Below are 18172 nucleotides of genomic sequence, written 5' to 3'. Positions count from 1 at the left end.
CCAGAGTAAATAAACTATTTGCATAAAATAGTGTTAACTGATGTGCTAAACATGAGAAATTACAGAAGAGTAAGTAAAATAATTCAATTTTGATGATCTTGTAACTTACATAATCACCCAACAGCTAAGCAAGACAGTGCAATATATGACTGAAATATTGACTTCCTGGGCTTTTTAGAATGTATAAGCATCAACACAAGCTGAAAACACAAACTTATCTGGAATGGACTGACTTCACATTACACTTACACATAGAAGAAATATGTGTTCTTACATGCAGCTCAGACTAACTCCTAGTTGTGTACTTGCTAAAATGCAGGGGAAAGTTGTGAGCTTAGTTTCTTCTACCTACAAATATGTAGCGGAAGTAGAGTTGCTTTGATGATATTGCCTCATCAAAGATTAAGTGGGATGTACAATTCTGCACATCCCAGTACTTATAACATTCAGTAGTATCTCTAACTGCTTTGCTAATATGCTTTCATGATGAGCTGCATGGAAGGACTATTTATTTTCTCTGAATTCTGTGCTGTTACTCCTTTTGCTCTTCAAGCCTTGCCAAGCCAATTAATACACCTTATCTCTAAAAAGGATAATTCTTCTTAAATAAATGTGGTTTTAAAGCAGCTCCCAGCACACCAATACCAGTATGATTCCATTGTATTATGGATAAGTTTAGACTTTGCTGTACTTAACAAAAACAAAAACTTCAGAACACATTATGTGAAACATCAGTAGTACTTTAAGATTTTGCTTCTTTCCTCCCTTAGTTTTCTATCTTTTTTTTTTTTTTTTTTTTTTTATGTGTCCTTGACAAAGCTGAAAACAAAAATCTGGAATCTAAATGTCTGCAATGACATAAACTACAATTAATATATTCTTTTTTTTTTCAGACGGAATATTATCATTTTCTGTTCACATTGTAAGCCCAATCACTGCTTATGTAGGTAAGTGACTGAGGAATGGGAACCTGAGGAGCTCAAATGACACATAGCAACAGGTAATCAGTTTCACACAGATGCTCTCAACCCGTTGACCTGGATTTTCAACTGATGTTGCCTGGGTCTTCTACACCTACTCTAAAAGGGGTATATATTAATAATTCATTATAGCCTTTCTTCTTTAATCAGCTGTTTAGATAATACTAGGAAACTCCAAAATAGTTTTTCTTATGCTAACATCTTACATAAATAAAAATACAAAGACATGCACACCTACTCCAGTTCTTCTTTTTCCAGGTCTTAAATGAAAATTCTTTCTCTAATGATAACTGAACTTATCTCCTGTTAATACTGATAAAAAAATGAGCTTGCCTAGCACTACTATATGATTGTCTTACTGAATATGGAATAAAACAGAAAATTGATTTTATTGTGATAGTTTTTAATTACTTCGATAAAACAAAATTTTAAATAATAGTTTGGAGGTGAAGATAAAATAACTTTTCTATATATGCATACCGCTACATCTGGCATAATCAATTTTACATCTTAGTAAATCTGTAAAAGTCTCATGTTTATACTCTGCACAGAAGGTTATATGCATCTCATGTGTCCATGCAGTCCAAATAACCATGCAATCATTCTAACACATGTAAAGCTGAACTAAGCCTGAAAACCATATTAATTTACATGTAAAAACTGTCTGAGCCCAGTCTTCTCAATTTGACTATTTATTAAAATTCACACTGGCTCAGAAATCCGAGAAAGTATTCCATATCCATAAAAGGATAACAATAATTAAGAGCAGTTTCTTATAACCTCTGTCATTGGCAAAGATCAGAATACAACATTGTCCATTTTTCTAGTTACAAAGATGTTTCAAAGTAATTTATTGATGTGACCTTTTGCATATCCATAAGTTTTAGGCACAATTACTTAAATTTAAAAAATCCTGTAAGCAATTTCCTAAGCTTTGCCACCAAAACTACCAGATTAGTAGATGATAAATTTACCTCCACAGCAAAATGAATTTAGTGTTCAGAAGCAATGGCATTGACACTGTATTTTATCTTTGAAAAGCTATTTAAAGATGCAGAAATGTATGTCTACAGATTCCTCGTGAGGGGAGTGGAGGGGCAGCACTGAGCTCTGCTCTGTAGTGACTGCAGTACACCTACTGGAACTGCCTGAAGCTGAATTGGGGAATTCAGGTTAGATGTTAGGAAAAGATTTCTTTATTTAGGTCGTGAGATTTATGAGGATATCTGGTATGAAAAGGTAATGAAAATAGAGTAAAAGTAAATTTTAAGCTTCCTCTGAAACCCACTTTTCCAAACTTAAGACTGGAGCTTAGAAGACTGATATAAATAATGAAAACACAAATTAAATACATTATAGGGCTAGGAGCTTTGAATTTCTGTGTGTGTGTGTGGTTCAATTTCTTTTCCTTTTTTTTTTTGGAGGGGAGTGGGGGGAGATAGGTGGAGGGCAGGGGGAGGAGAGGGGAAAGGGTTTGTTTTGTTTGCTCATTTATTAATTTTGAAAAAGATACAATTTTTGGCAGCCTTCTAAGTTTAGAGGTAATTTGTGAAGGAGACAAGCAGAAGGAGCAGTTATAAACTAGGAGAACAAATCTTTTTCAGCGTTTTCCACTAAAGATGGAAAGATTAGCAGTACCTCCATTTCAGTATCAATTGCTTGAAGTTACCAGGCAACATTTTACATTTTTCTGTATTTTCAAAACTCTCAGCACTGCTACTAGTCAATGATTGAAATAGATGCTTTTTCAATAGCTTCCCGGATACCATGCATATACTCATCTGACGGCATTACAACAGAGTAGGCTTAGACAGCAAACGCAGAATAGTAGGTTAATAGAACACAATTTTCTAGAAATAGGATGAATTTTTTGTCAATGGGCATTACACTACTACATCCAACTCTATAAAGCAGGCCTTAGAAGTGGTAGGAAAATTATTATTATTTATTTACTTTAAATATGTTTACAATTTGACTCACCTGTTTCATATAAAGAATTGAAAAAATACGGAAGAAAATTGCAATTATAAGTATCTCCACTCTTTCACTATAAAAGAGAGAAGTTTAAAGTTTATTTTTTATTACTTGTTTAGCAATCAAATTAAGAGAAAAAAAAAAATAAAAGATTTCATTTGCATGACTAGGTAATTTTTTCTAAGAGGGAAAATATTATTGTGGCCCACTGAGAAAACTGCAGGCTTAATCATGTCCTAGTTTATATTTTAATGGCAGCTTGTAATGCTTCCAGAAATATTAAAGCCTTCTAAATCCTAGAGATCTGCTATAAAATTATATACTTGGAAGTATTGTGGTAGATCCTTTAAGTTTTCTCTTGTTTTAGGTAGAAGATTAAGATGGAGAAGGTATTTTAAGTCAATTTGATTGTTCACGTAGAATGATAAATACGTTTGGTATTTATTATTATGTGTTGAGCTTTATTTTTCAGGAAAACAACATCGAATAAAACAACTTTCCGAGAAAGAAAACTTCATAGAAAGACTACGTTAAGTAATCCCGTTTAGCTATCTACTTTTTCTAGCGTTATTGCTTTCTAAAGTGTTGCCATCCAGTTAAATATGTATTTTGGTTTACTCTTTCCTTATTTTGATTTTATTTGTCTTTACATGTAGAGCTCTAATTTATTCATGGTGTTTAGTTGTCATGCTAGTCTGATCAAAACATTTTATAAGGAGGACCCCTTGTTGTATTGTTGCAGTGTTGCTTGGTGTGATGAAAGGGTTAACCTTAACTGGCTTGAACTACAGTTCAACACTGGATGTGAATACATTATATCACGTACACGTACACAGTGCTTTATTTCATGGATACACAGTATATTTTTTAATGTTTTATACATTTTTATTAATTGTTGAGCACTTACATATAACATTAGTTATTTGGTGCTGAGCGGTTACTAAATAGAATAATTTCATATATGCCTTATATATATGATTCATTTAAGCAAAGGACGTATAACAGAGATTGTAATTCCTAATTAAGATACTGATATAAATGAGTGAAGAAGTTTGTCTCCATCATGGAACATTTTCAAAATAATAATGAAAATATTTGAATTATCTTTTAAACGTTTCCCAAGAGTCATGCTTATTTGTCTCTACTTTTTTATTTTTAATAGCACTGCAATGACAATTAATCTATTTCATTAGAAAACAATGGAAGAATTAAAATTGTTGTCAGCATCAAAACATTTCATGAATTATCAGATATGAAATCATATTCCAAAACATGAACCTATTTACAACTACTAATTTATTCTTTTAACAATAGCAAGATTATTGCTCTTCCTGATTTTTATGTGTTTAGGTTTTTATAGTGTAGACTAAACACAAATTTCTTAGCAGTGCTGAAAGAATATGAGGGGAAAAATAAAAAATAATAATAATTAAAAAATCAGCACACAGGAGAAGTGTTTGTGTCAAAAATATTGCTAGAAGATATGAGCAGAATAATCAATTTTTATTCATTCACAGTCATTAGTCATAATCTGTAACAACAGGGAGAATTATTTATCAGAAATTGAAAACGTTTTTTAATTATGAACCATTGAAATATTTTATATTTCAGTATATGCCTTTACATTATCTTCAGTTTGCAAGAATAGTTATAATTACTTAAAGATTAATGCCTGTCATGGATGTTTTACATTCATTACAAATGAAGATAAATTAGTTTTATATTTAGGAAATAGACCACATTATTTTTGCAGACTGTTTTTAACTCCAACATGCACACATGGTTACAGCATTCATAGAAGTCATTATATATTTCACATTTATAAGTATGAGCAAATACATATCACATCATGTCATAAGGCAAAGCAAATTAACCATTGCTCAAGTAAGGTAAGCCCCCTGAAAGATGTTGGACTGTTTCTTGCTGATTAGCCTCTCAGCTGCCTGTATACCATCTATGCAATCAGTAATCTGTTTCTGACAACTGTCATCCTTCTGATGTCAAATAGACTAGTTGTACTTAGATATCATCCTTGTTACTCTTTTCAGGTTCTGTATGTTCCATTATGAATCAGGTGCTAATTTGTAACAGACAGTTATTCTTGGGCATGTCCTATTACTTTCCAAACACATTTTGTGTTCTTGCAGGAGCAAGTAATATAAACTTGCTTTCTCACATCAGATAAATGACTGTAGCAGTGAGGATCATTCTCAGATATAGGCTTTCTTATCCATAAAATTATGGTCATGATATGTGCTGGGAGTAGGAAAAGAGAGGGATTGTGAAGTGACCAGTTAGTGAACTAATGCATTGTAAGTAAAATGAGCAGATAGCATGATCACATGAAAGAGAAATATTTTTTATATTTTTGCTCACAGAATGAAATATATATGAGAAATATCATCAGATTTTTCTGCCCTACATTTCAGTCCAAATTTTATCATGTTATTATAATCTTGATTTTAATCAACTGTGAGTGAAGAATGGAGCAGGATAGGAAGTAGTGTTTTTACAAGTAAATTTAGGAAGTAGTGTTTTTACAAGTAAATTTAGTTCTCAGGCTCATCAAAGACCACAAATAAAAAATCATATGATCATATGATTATGGGGCAAGTTTAATTTTTTGTAGGTAATTTCACTGTCAGTTTTGGTGCCCTAATATTTTTTTGTATTTTTTAAATACTTGTGCAATATATGCCTACTTATAATATATTCCAACAATTATTTCAGGGGATATGCTTTGTTCTTGTTAATTGGCTAATTGTTTTGTTATTTTTTAAGTGTTATTTCCGTTGTTAAGGACTCCTACACTTAAATCTGCTACAGTAGAAATATTAATTCTCTGAAAATTTTTCTTTCTGTTTGCTTGGAGATAGCGAGGTGGATATTAGTTTTTCCCTAGAGTTTTTTTGTTGTTGTTTTTTCTCTTTTCCCATTATTGTCTGACTTGAACATGCTTTTGCTCCTCTGAGCTTCTGTAACAATAAGCCTAGAGGCTTGCTGTAGAACACTTTAGCCTCTGGATCTGACCTTGCACACACGGGATGAATTTCTTATAAGAACTCTCACTTCTAACAGGAGTAGTCAGCCAGGTACAGATTTATAACTTATGTTGAAAAAAAAACAACTTCAGTCTACATTTTTTCTTGACTAATTCAAGCTTCTGTGTTTATCTCAGTGAAGTCTAATGTCAGGGAAGAAATTGAAAGTCTTAACATTTGCGCACTTGAAATAATTAAAAAAAAAAAAAAAAAAAAAAAAGAAGCTGCTTTATTTATTTAGGAAAATTACATGATTTTTCTTCTTATTTTATATTCATAATATTAAAGCATATAATTTACATGTAATCAGACAAATTGTTATATACCTGCTACTTTAATGTATTTTACACTCTTATTGTTTAATCTGTTCACTATGTAAAACGAGCAAATTTTTGGTTGAGTCCTGGAGAATAGTATCTACGTAAATAAAACAGAATGAGTTTTTAGTCTGTTTTAGTCAGAGTTCAGATTTTGCGCTTAAAGCTCTTTTTCCCAAACCAAGCTGACCTTACACAAACTGTGTCTGGGAAGCAATCTACAGCCTTTTCTGATCTCTGAAGCTTATCCACATGCTGGAAGAATGTGAGGTGGCACAGAGGTAAACTCTGCTTCTTGTCAGTGAAAGAATACACAGAAACACATCCATGCTTGAGCTTAATGTTCTGACTTTTCTATGTTTTCCAGTCTGGGTATCACTCATCCGTAAACAGACTCATGTATGTAAAGAGAAGCAGAGCAGCTAATGGCAGAGTACTGCCCCGTATTCAATTTTTCAGCATGTAAATAGAAGAAAAAGAGAAAAGATTGTACACTGTGAGCAGATTGGAAGCCTTGAGTGTACTTCAGTGATTCCCCTGGAATGGAAAGGCTTCTCTTTTATTTTAGGGAAACACTGTTGTATGCCACAGAGGATTAGGAAACAATAATTTTTCTGAAGTCCACGAGGAGATTTGGTCACAGTCTCTCTCTTTACTGTGTTACAAATGCACTGTAAAAATAGTCTGTAGCAGTGTTGTCTTTGATTTCTAGATTTATTGCAGTACATGGCAGCTGCTTTCCCAAAGTCAGGAATATTGTTAACATTTTTTTCATTTCTTAAAGGAATATTTCCAGCTTTGATGTTTCAGTGGTCATCAGTGGCTTACAAAAGAGCGGTATATCTTCCTGATGCAGTGAGCAGATCCTCCAGAGGGTGCACTTTGTGTTCTATGAGAATATAAGGAGAAAGAATCACATAATGCAGAATTGAAGCTGAAGTTCATAGTTCTCAAAGATAATGATTATTAAAAAAAGAAAGAAGGAAAAAAAAAAAAAAAAAAAAGAGTCTGGCTCTGTGGTGTATTCATAGAAATCATAGAATGGCTTGGGTTGGAAGGGATCTTAAATATCATCAGGCTCCCACCCCTGTTATGGGAAGGGTTGCCATGAGCAGGGACCCTAGGTAGGAAGATCTGCATTTTTTGCTTTCCTGAAGTGTCTCTAGACAGCTACTGTGGGTAACATATTCCCAAGTTTATCTTCTCTTCCTCAGATAATGACTGAGATGATAAGAAAAACTAATACTGAGCCTGTTTCTACGATTGATAGAAAGTAAAACATATGACAATAAGAAAGGAATGTTCTGAAGAGTACCAGGTAAGATGCTTCACTTAGAATAAAATCCCTACTGTTAAAAATTAAGTCTTTGAAATAATTTCTACTCAGTTCATAAGAAAAAATTCACAAAGCAACAAGTCCTATGTGAATGTTTTAGTATACCAGCCTACAGGATATAAAAACAGCACTTCTTCAGTATTGTGTTATGTTATATATGTTGTTATATGTTTAAATCTTTTTTGTTTTTTCTTCCCCCCTTCACACCCACCAAAATCACCTACTATAACAGCTCCTCTAGACAAGATTTAGACAGCTGTGGGCTGTTCACTAAAGAGAGATTTATAAAAGCAGCCTGCCCTATCAAACTTAAAATTTTAAATCAGTATTTCAGACTCGTCATGTACAGTGCATTGGCACCTAGCTAGGTGCTTGCTACTTAAATATATCCACTAACACATACAGAAGTCTGTTTTAGTTTCACAAACAACATACTTTGAATAGGTTATATGTATTTAAGTGTGTATGATTATATTTCTTCCCTAAAATCCTTTGATGTCTTCCCAGAGTACTAGACATCTCTTGACACTGAAATGTATTATCTATAAAAAATAAGATGTTAAGCAAATTTTTATATTACAAAATAAAATGAATAGCTTTCTCTTGACTGACATCACAACTTTCACGTGACTTTTCTTTCTGAGTCAACTTTCATAGTGCATTTTAAAATACCATTATTTTCCAGATGGGATAGAAATAATATCAAGGATGTAGAATGAGAAGCTTTTAAAGGTTTCTTTATTGCAGCTGAGAAGACGAGAGAGCAGGCAGCTGACATTTGCACTGTCTTGATAACATTTTTTTTTTTTCCTCACAGTATAACTTCACTATGCTTTCATTTTTTTTACCCCAGTTACTAACTTCTGAATTTTTTATCAAGAAGAATCTGCTATCTGTACTTCTTCCCAGATTCTCTGATGTTATCTTCACTTTCTGCAGTATTTTACTGCTAGTTCTTGACATTTATCCACCTCCTATTACTGATGAATTTGTTTTGATTCTAAAAAAAGTTCTCACTTTTTTATTATGCAGTGACAATATAGCTTTTGTTCTTTGAGTTACTTTGTTTCAAGCTTCTGTTCTTTATTGTGTTATTGATAAATACGCAGTTTATGAAGTAAAGGGCAGTACAGTATGAAACCTTTATTCTTACAGAGAGCAATGAAGTGAAACAGTGTTACATTTCAATGTCCCATTCATCTTAACATTTTCTGTGCAGTCTTTTAACACCATCATATTTATGTTGTAATCAGTTGAACAAGCATCCCTAGATTTTCTGCTGCAACTGAAGCACTTTCAAATCCATAGACATTTCATGAGAGGATTCTTCTCATATTACTTTAGGCAACTGAAACAGCTTAGAAAGATGTCATCCTATACTCTCTATTCTGAGAAGAAAATCTACTGAGTAGACTCAGAATTTAATTTTTTTTAAAAGTATTTTATACAGATTTTTTTTTTTCCATTTGTAAAAAATAAGTAATCTGATATTTCTAGCTCAAAATTAAGTATGTGACTTGGCAGTTGAATTCATTCTCAAGTAATCTAGTTCTATGTTTTTGCTTTTTAATTCAAAATTTATATTTGAACTTCTGGTAAGCAGTTTGTAGTTACGGCTAATATGTATTACGCACAATTTCCACACGCAAAACTGGTTAAAAAGTGTGAGCAAACTTTCACTCTTGATTTGATTGCAGAAAGTCTGTTCAGAAAAAATTTGAAAGACTGATATATTTCTGTATCTTCTTCAGGTGATTTTTTTTTTTTTTTTTTCCCCTCTCTATATGAGTGGAATTCTTAATTGATGTGTTTTTGTTTTTTTTTTTTTAATTTTTATTTATTTAATGTTTTATTTGATAGCTTTCACTAGGTGTATGCAATATTTAATATAATAATACAATATATAACAATAGCAACATGTGTTGTTTATTAGTGAATTTAGTGTCATTAAGTGGTTACATAGCTGAAAAGAATTGTTCACACGTGTATCCATGAAATCACCTAGCAATGCAAATGCTATATGCAAGAATTTAGGCAGAATTTATACCAGCTCAACTGTTTATCTTCATGAATTTATCCTCATTAACTCTATATTGTTTACTCTTTTATCTACTCTCAGACCTCAGCAAATCTCCACTCTCTGGTTGTAATCAAAGATCTCCTTATTTTATTTGCTGCCTTTTCCCTTTTTCCTGAAATCTCTTAAACAGAAATTTATTTCCATTAAAAATACACTGGGAGATGTGCTTTTAAACATTTTACTTGCTTTGTGTTTCAGAACTGTGTCAGGAGAAGAAAGATCACGTGGGCTGGTAGTTAATCAAGAACTGCTAAATTATGGGAGGCAGTGAGGTAGATGAAAAAAATAAAGGACCAAAAAAAGAAAACAAAGACACAAAAGACTATTTCTGATTTTATCATTTAATCAATTGACTACAGCTCAGAAGGTGAATTAAACTGCTAGAATGGATAAATATTTTTTGCATACCTCAATCTAGAAATAATTAGATCTAGAAATAATTAACTGATTAAAGCTTATGAGATTATTTTACTATGCTGGGAGAGAATTAATTCAGTGCATATATTGGCTACCATTTTTTCCAAGCAGACTTGGAGAACACGAGTCTTTTCTTGCCTTTACGAATGGTGTTTGGTTTGGTTTGTGTTAAATGAATGAAAGAGGCAGTTAGGTTTTAGAGATTTGTGAATGTGTAGGTGACAAGTCATGAATTATGAATCCAGAATTAGCTTATTTATCAACACACTAGACATAATATTTTGAATTAAAAATAATGTCTCTCGATATCTAACTGTAATGTTAAAACTCATTTTTTAACTAATTCTTGAACAAAGAACTTAAATAATTTGAGCAAGTCCTAGTTGTTTATTCAATTTTTTGATGGCGAAGATGGAAAAAAGAATAATCACAGAATCACAGAATCACAGAATTGTAGGGGCTGGAATGTAGAGATCATGTAGTCCAAACCTCCTGCCAAAGCAGTCTCCTTAGACCAGGTTGCACAGGTAGGCATCCAGGTGGGTCTTGGATGACTCCAGAGAAGGAGACTCCACAACTTCTCTGCACAATCTGTTCCAGTGCTTCATCACCTTTATTGTGAAGAAGTTCTTATGCACATTTGTGCTGAACTTCCTATGCTTTAGTTTGTGCTCTTTCTCCAAATTGCCATGCACTGCTGAAAAGAGTCTGGCCACGTTCCTTTACCTTGGATATTTATCATTAATCAGATTCGCTTTTGAGCCTTCTTTTCTCAAGGCTGAACAGACCCAGGTCACTCAGCCTGTATTCATAAAAGAGGTGCAGCAGGCCCTTCATCATCTTTGTCGCCCTCCACTGGGCTCTCTCCAGGAGATCCCTGTCTTTTTTGTACTGGGGAACCCACAACTGGACACTATACACCAGGTGAGACTTGACCAGGGAGAGTACAGGGGAACGATCACCTCCCTTGACCTGCTGACCACACTCCTTTTAATGCAGCCCAGCATGCCATTGGCCTTTTTGCCCACCAGGGCACACTGTTGACTCATGGCCAACCTGTCATCCACCAGGGCCCCCCAGGTCCTTCTCTGCAGAGCTCTTCTCCAGCAGGACATGTTTCAACCTGTACTGGTGCATGCGGTTATTCCTCCCTAGGTGCAAGACTCTACTCGCTTTTGTTAAACTTCATCTGGCTCCTCTCTGCAGAGAGTCTGGTAGCCCAGTCTTCTGCTGTGTCAGCCATTCCCCCCAGCTTTTTATCATCAGCAAACTTGCTGAGTGGACACTATCCCCTCATCAAGGTCACTGATGAAGATGGTGAACAAGACCAGACCCAGCACCAACCCCTGAGGAACACTGCTAGCTACAGGCCTCCTGCTGGACTTTGCACCACCAATCACAACCAGTAATCAACTTCTCTTTACACCATAAGAAATTAACAAGAACTTATTGTGTTTCCTGAGTAGTTACATTGACTTGATGACTTGTGATGTAGGATTTAAACAGACTGAATGACCAGACCCAAAAGGTCATTGTGAATGGAATTAAATCTCACTGGCAGTTGGTCACAAGTAATATTCCCCAGAGATCAGTGCTGGGACCAGATTTGTTTAATGCTTTTATTAAATATAGCTTCAGTAACTTTACAGATGAGACCAAGCTAGGGAAGATCATTGATCTGCAGAAGAATCTGGATAAGTTGGATCAATGCACTGTCTCCAGTCAAGTAATGTTCAACAAGGTTGGATGCCAGGTCCTACTTGGGTCATAACAACTCCATGTAGTAGGTTTGAGGAAGAATGATTGGAAAGCTGCCCAGCAGACAAAGACCCAGGAATACTGATTGAAAGCCAGCTGGACATGAGCCAACAGTGTGCTTAAGTGGCATAGAAGTTCAGTGGCAACAGGAGGGCCTTCATTAGAAATTGTGTGGCCAGCATGAGAAGAGACTGTCCTCTTGATGTAGCACTAGTGAGACCACACCTTGAATATTATACTCAGTTTTGGGCCTCTGACAGATATTAAGGTGCTTGAGTGTATGTAAAGAAAAGCACTGAAGTGGAAAAGGGACTAGGGAAAAAAAACAAAACAAACAAACAAAAAAACCACGAGTAGTGGCTGAGTAAACTGGGACTTTTCAGGCTGGAAAAACAGAGATTGAGGTGAGATGTCATCACACTCTATAACTCCCTTGAAGGAGTTTGCAGCAAGGAGGTTGTAGGTTTCCTTTCTCAGGTGACAAGTGATAAAATGTGAACATTCTCAAATTCCATGAGAGGAACTTTAGAATGAACATGTGGAATAATTTCTTCCTGGAAAGACGGTGAAGCACTGCAACAGGCTGCCCAGACAGGTGGCAGACTTGCTGTTCCCAGACATTTTTGTGAAACATGGAAGTGACGCTAGAAGATGTGGTTTAATGACGGGGTTCAATTGCTCAGATTGATGGCTGGAATTGATCAGTAAGATCTCTTACAAATTAGATGATTTTGTGAGTCTGTCTTAGAGATCTTCAGTAGCTCTAGATAAAAAGTACTCATCTGAATTGATTGCTTAATGTCAGTTAATTTAAAATATCTGGTATTCCACCATGCTCCAATTCTGTGCATTTGTAATAATAGAAAATACTGTCCCCAAAATAAAATAATCAAGGATATGAACAGAAAGAGAGATAATGAGTTGAAGCTCACTTTTATAGTTCCCAGTTCATCATAATCTTTTTTTTTTTTTTTTTTTAATCTGAGCTCCTCTTGTCTGTCTCCATTGTTTATTAGTTTTTTTATTAACATTGTCTCCTTTTTAGTTATCTCTGTATTTCTTCCTCTCCGACTTTCACTATTCATCATTGTTCTACTCCATTCAAACTGTTGATTAACAAATGCTGGATTTAGTTCTAAAAAATATCTTTCATCTTCTGTTCCTTGAAAAGTTTTTTAAATGCTGTAACAGCTTGTCTGGTTCTTCCTTGCTATTTCATAATATAAAGTCATCTTGGTAATCTAGGTATTACAATTCTCTAATTCTTTATTCATGTAACACTGATACTATAGCTGGAAAATAGTTTGTCTTTCTGGTCACAGAAACTCTTCAATTTGACTTCGGTTGATCTGGATGTCATATTAATACACTGAAGATAAGCATGCAAAAACGACATGTTTATTGAATAGTAATATCCCTGTAACATTTTTAGAATAAATTATGGTATAAATGCATTGACAGCAGATAATCAGAGGATGAAGTATGCATCTCTAATAACTTCTTTACTCACTCTAGGGAAAGGTGAATGACAGGGAGTGCAAGATCTTATCTAAAAGTCAAAATACATTACAGTGCATAATAATGCATGTAACGCATCTGCTCAGATATGAGATACAGAAAAATGCAAGAAATGACTGCAATACTGTGTCTGAAGACAGAGAACTTATTCTAGTTTTGGATAAGTGTGCTGTTGAGATCAATTAGATCGCATAACTCCTGCAGACGTTGAAAATGGCAGTAATAAAACCTAAAGCAAAGAACAGACTGCACAGCATGCTGACAAGGTCAAGCTGATAGTAATGATGTGTGATGGCAGCACTGCAATAAGGTTGTCTAATACTGTATGCATCTGATATTGGTTTTCATTACGTATCCCTTGGAGTACAGTCAAAAGTTCACTAAAATGATAGTGATTACCCAAAGGGCAAAAGGAAATAAGACAGTCAGTTCAGTACTTGTGCATACTGCAAACTGCTTTAAGGCAGACAAAAATTCAACCTGATGTTCGCTTTACAAATCTTACTGTGCTGGGATCAAGTTGACTTCATGCTGTCTTTTATTAATTTTTAAAATAATGCAGTGTTTTAAGTGTATACTTAGTAAGTTTATTAAGATAGTCTACCAGAAAATATCTCTCCCCAGAACAAATCTGTAATCTACATTACAAATACATTCTGTAAATCAGTCTATAATGCAGACTACTCCAGACCTACTGTTTTTTTTTCTGGAAGGTCAGGGTTCATGTTAATACTGGCTGAGCACTTAAAATCTTGGAGTTGTGTCCAGTTTCTATAAGACTGAAATGTATGGATGGATGAATGTTAAGTACTTTTGTGGTACAGTTTGTTTTGTAATTCTTAAAAAAAACAAAGCACAGCAACAACAAAGACAACTATGCATTCCATCCAATAAAATACCATCCATCATTACAAACTTTTTAAAATATTTTTTTCTTAACTACTTTGTTATTGGAAAAAGAAAGCAAACAAACAAACAAAAAAGTTCTACTCTCAAACAGAAAGAGTACTGAAAAGTAGAATATGACCACTCTGCATGACCAGCAAAAGGTATATTTAACACTGCAAAGAAGTGAACCTGTAAAGATACTTCTGGTCTTGTCTGATTTCCTGGCAGATCATGCAAAATGTGAAAAATTAAATAAAAATAAGCAGCAAAATCTACAATGTGCTAATTCACTGACTCACTTAGCAATTTAGACAAATCGTGGATTTTCTGATGTAATGATATACTAGGCTTTTTTTTTCCCCTTACAAAAAATGATCTCAAGTGTGAAAGTTCATTCAATTTGGAGGGGAGTATTCATAAAATAGGAACTTGGTTACTTGACTGTTGTTGACTTCCCAGAACATTTGCTGTATCCCTTTATACATGATATATCCTGGTATTTATGACTCTTCTCTTTTGTAGTGTTAGCTATTCAGGGAATCAAGGCTGTTATAACTGGATTTCAGTGAACTTTGTTAATCAGCTGCGTGCACAAGTGCTGAACAAAACTTACCGGTTGTGCACATAACACTGCTATGAATTTTGTCATGACTTCTCAGTATAGAGGATTATTGAAGCTGTAGCTTCTGTACAGCTCTGGAGAGTAGAAAAAGATGCAAAAGAACTGGGGAAAGCCATCTGGGAGGAAGTTGCTGGGTACAGACTCCATTTTGAATGTGATGGAGATTGGTAACGAGAACAGAAAATTGTGCCAGTACCCTTTGGATCATCCTGATGAGCCACCAAAGGAATTTAGTTATTGCAGAAATAAAATGGAGTGTTCTGGCCCCTTGTGAGAATCCTTCTTTGTTTTTTTTGGCTCAAAGCTTGCTTCCTGAGGTATTTCTTGTGATAAGACTCTGATTGATTTATTGAGGAGGCAAGTGATGGGTGTTATCATGTGACAATTGACATCACTTTATGGACATTTGAAAGCACCTTCCTCCAGAGCTGCTTGCCTCCGGAAGAGAGTGCTCAAGAATGTTTACTGCTGGAAGATCTGGCCTGTGACTAAATAGCTCCAGCTTGGTATGGGAAAACTGGGGAATGATACCATCGTGTTCTGTGAAAAACGGGATGCAGGTGGACATCCCTGCTCCCTCTTATCTGCTGGCAAGGCCCAGAAGATGGGAACAAAGGAGTTTCTGCTGAGATCCCAGAGCGAAAAGCTGCCACTCCAAGGAGAGCTGACTCAATCACTTTGGATTTGAGCTTTCACTCCAAAGAGAGCTGACTCGACCACTTTGGAACCATTGAAAAGGGGCCATCATCATCGTGGTCATCGTCATCGTCAACAGAATAATGCCCGATGACGATCAAAGACTGAACTATGATCCACACTGGATTCATGACGGTGACTATCTCCCTCTTGCTGCCTACAAAGACTCCTTGCTTCCTCTTTCCTATCTTTTCTACCTCCCTTCTTCTCTTCCCCATCACCCTAATTCATAATAGTTTCCATCCTCCCCTTCCCCATCTCCCTGATTAAGATTTGTAATAAACTGGTTGGACTAACATTTGAACCGTTGTTTCTTAATCTCACGCCAGGTATGCAGATATTCAAAGAACCTCCTCTCCTTCCTATAAATTGGAGCAAGACACCCCTATATGTCCCAAATCCTAATTTAATGTTTGAAACAAAAGCTTCTTTGTGTATCAGATGTATGATTCATACAAACCAGAGGTGCGTGAACAGTTGGTTTTAAACCATGGCAGGCATACATCACTTCTCTCTTCTTGACAATGGTTAGTTTCCTGTACATCAACAATCTCTTTCTAAACAACACCAGTATTGCTGTATCTCTTTTTCTGCTACTATTTTCATACCTCCACTCTTCTGTTAATGTCCTCTTCTCTTTCAAAAGTTTATTTTAAATTATGTGGGCTCTCTCTCTTCAGTCATTACTTAATTGAGGAATTATATTCTTCCTAGAGAATCATTACTGGCTGTACACATTCAGCAAGGATAATCTCATTGGCATTATGTTGCACCTTCAGGATTAAACATGCTTAATATACTTTCTGAATGCTAATTAAGGTCACATCTTGCTTGGTATAAGCCTTTTCTCCTCCCAAAGACCTGGGTTTCTCACAGAATTTTTGAGAGGGAAAAGGAGAGTAAAGGGGGATTCAGTCTTAGAAAATATTGCAATAACTTGTTCCTTTCAGTAAGTCCTTAGGAGTTCATTCTCACTTCTTCAAAACTTCAGAAAGCTCACCAAATCCTTCCTAAGTGTGTTCAAACTCACAACTGCTTAAGAAACTTCGAAAATATTAGCAACAATTTTTCAATATTATTTTTTAACCTACTCAAAACTTCTGTAGAAAAACATACATATTGCACTTTTATCACTAAACATAACATTTTTTTCTGCCTCAGGATTTTTTTCTACAAGGAAATAGCAGCTTTCTGCATATGTGCCTTTTATTATTTTATTCTTTTTCAGCTTCACTGTAAAGAGTCAAATTTATTACCTATGCAGAAATAACATTTTGGAAGTTTGCTGATACTAGTTTATTACTGACAGAGTACTATCCTAACATCTTCTCTTACTTATGTGCTTTCAATCAATCAAAAAGCCTGAAGAAGATTAGTCAGTGCTTCAATTTTTCTATACTCTCTCCTTGTAAAAGCAGGTATGATTATGGCTAATGCAGCCTGCATCAAGGTGACTTGTTTAAAATGCTGAAATTAAAAAGAATAAATAAAAACACATTCATTATGTTGTCGCTAAGAGTTTTTGTGCTGAATAAGAAAACAGATATATGTAGGCAGTTTTCCAATCACTGTAATTAGTTCTGCACTAAGAAAATGAATTAAAATTTGCTGTTCTTTTCACCCGGGAAGCCTTTTCTTCTGAACATTTTATGTGCCTATGTAACAAACAGAACAAGAAAGACTCCTGCTGATCCAAATTCTTGAAACTAACTAGCTAACTAACTAACTAACTAACTAACTAAATAAATAAACTTTTCCTCCATTCTTTATGCACTTATTTTTTTTTTTTTACCATAATAACACTCAAGGGCTCTGAAAATAAGTGACTATGTTAGACATATCTCACAGCTTAGAAGAGATGATTATTATAATTTTTTAAATGTCTGCAAAAAAAGAAAAAATAGAATGAGAAAGAAAAGTTGAGATGAATTCATACAATCAGATGAATGACTTCTTAGTAGTTTATGACATTTTTACTATTTTATGTGGTTCTAAAATGAGAACAATGAGTGTACTTATTCAGTACACGCTGTTGTTAGGTTAGAAAATGAGTATTTGGTGTAAACATATACAAGGGCTGCTTCAAAAGTAACACCTCCTATTTTATTACATCGGCTCATTACATCATAATAAAATGATGGTGATATGGCAGTAGAGGTTGAACCTTTTGGCCAATACTCTGTTACATTTTGTTGGTGTACCAGATGGCAGCAGAGGGGCAGTCTGACGAAATGGCATCTAACATGGAAGGGCATATGAAGAAAAGATGCGGAATTTAATTCCTCCATGCAGAAAAAATGGCACCCATTGTGTCAACGTTTTACGGGCTGGTTTGGCCTGGTTCCGTAACTAGAAAGGCGGAGGGACCTGCCGATCCGCGCCTCCAGAAAAAGGGAACAGGAGACCCCAAAATAATTAGAAACAGCGGCAACGATCTGAGGAGAAACAAACTAATTTACTAAATATACTATCGGAATGCAAGATAACACACTATAATACAATATAATTAAAATGAAAGCTAATAAACCTTTGACTACACTAAAGC

The sequence above is a fragment of the Phasianus colchicus genome, chromosome 1, assembly GCF_987193195.1.
Source record: "Phasianus colchicus chromosome 1, bPhaCol1.hap1.1, whole genome shotgun sequence".
Lineage (NCBI taxonomy): Eukaryota > Metazoa > Chordata > Aves > Galliformes > Phasianidae > Phasianus > Phasianus colchicus.
Note: the sequence above shows the minus strand (reverse complement) of the source record.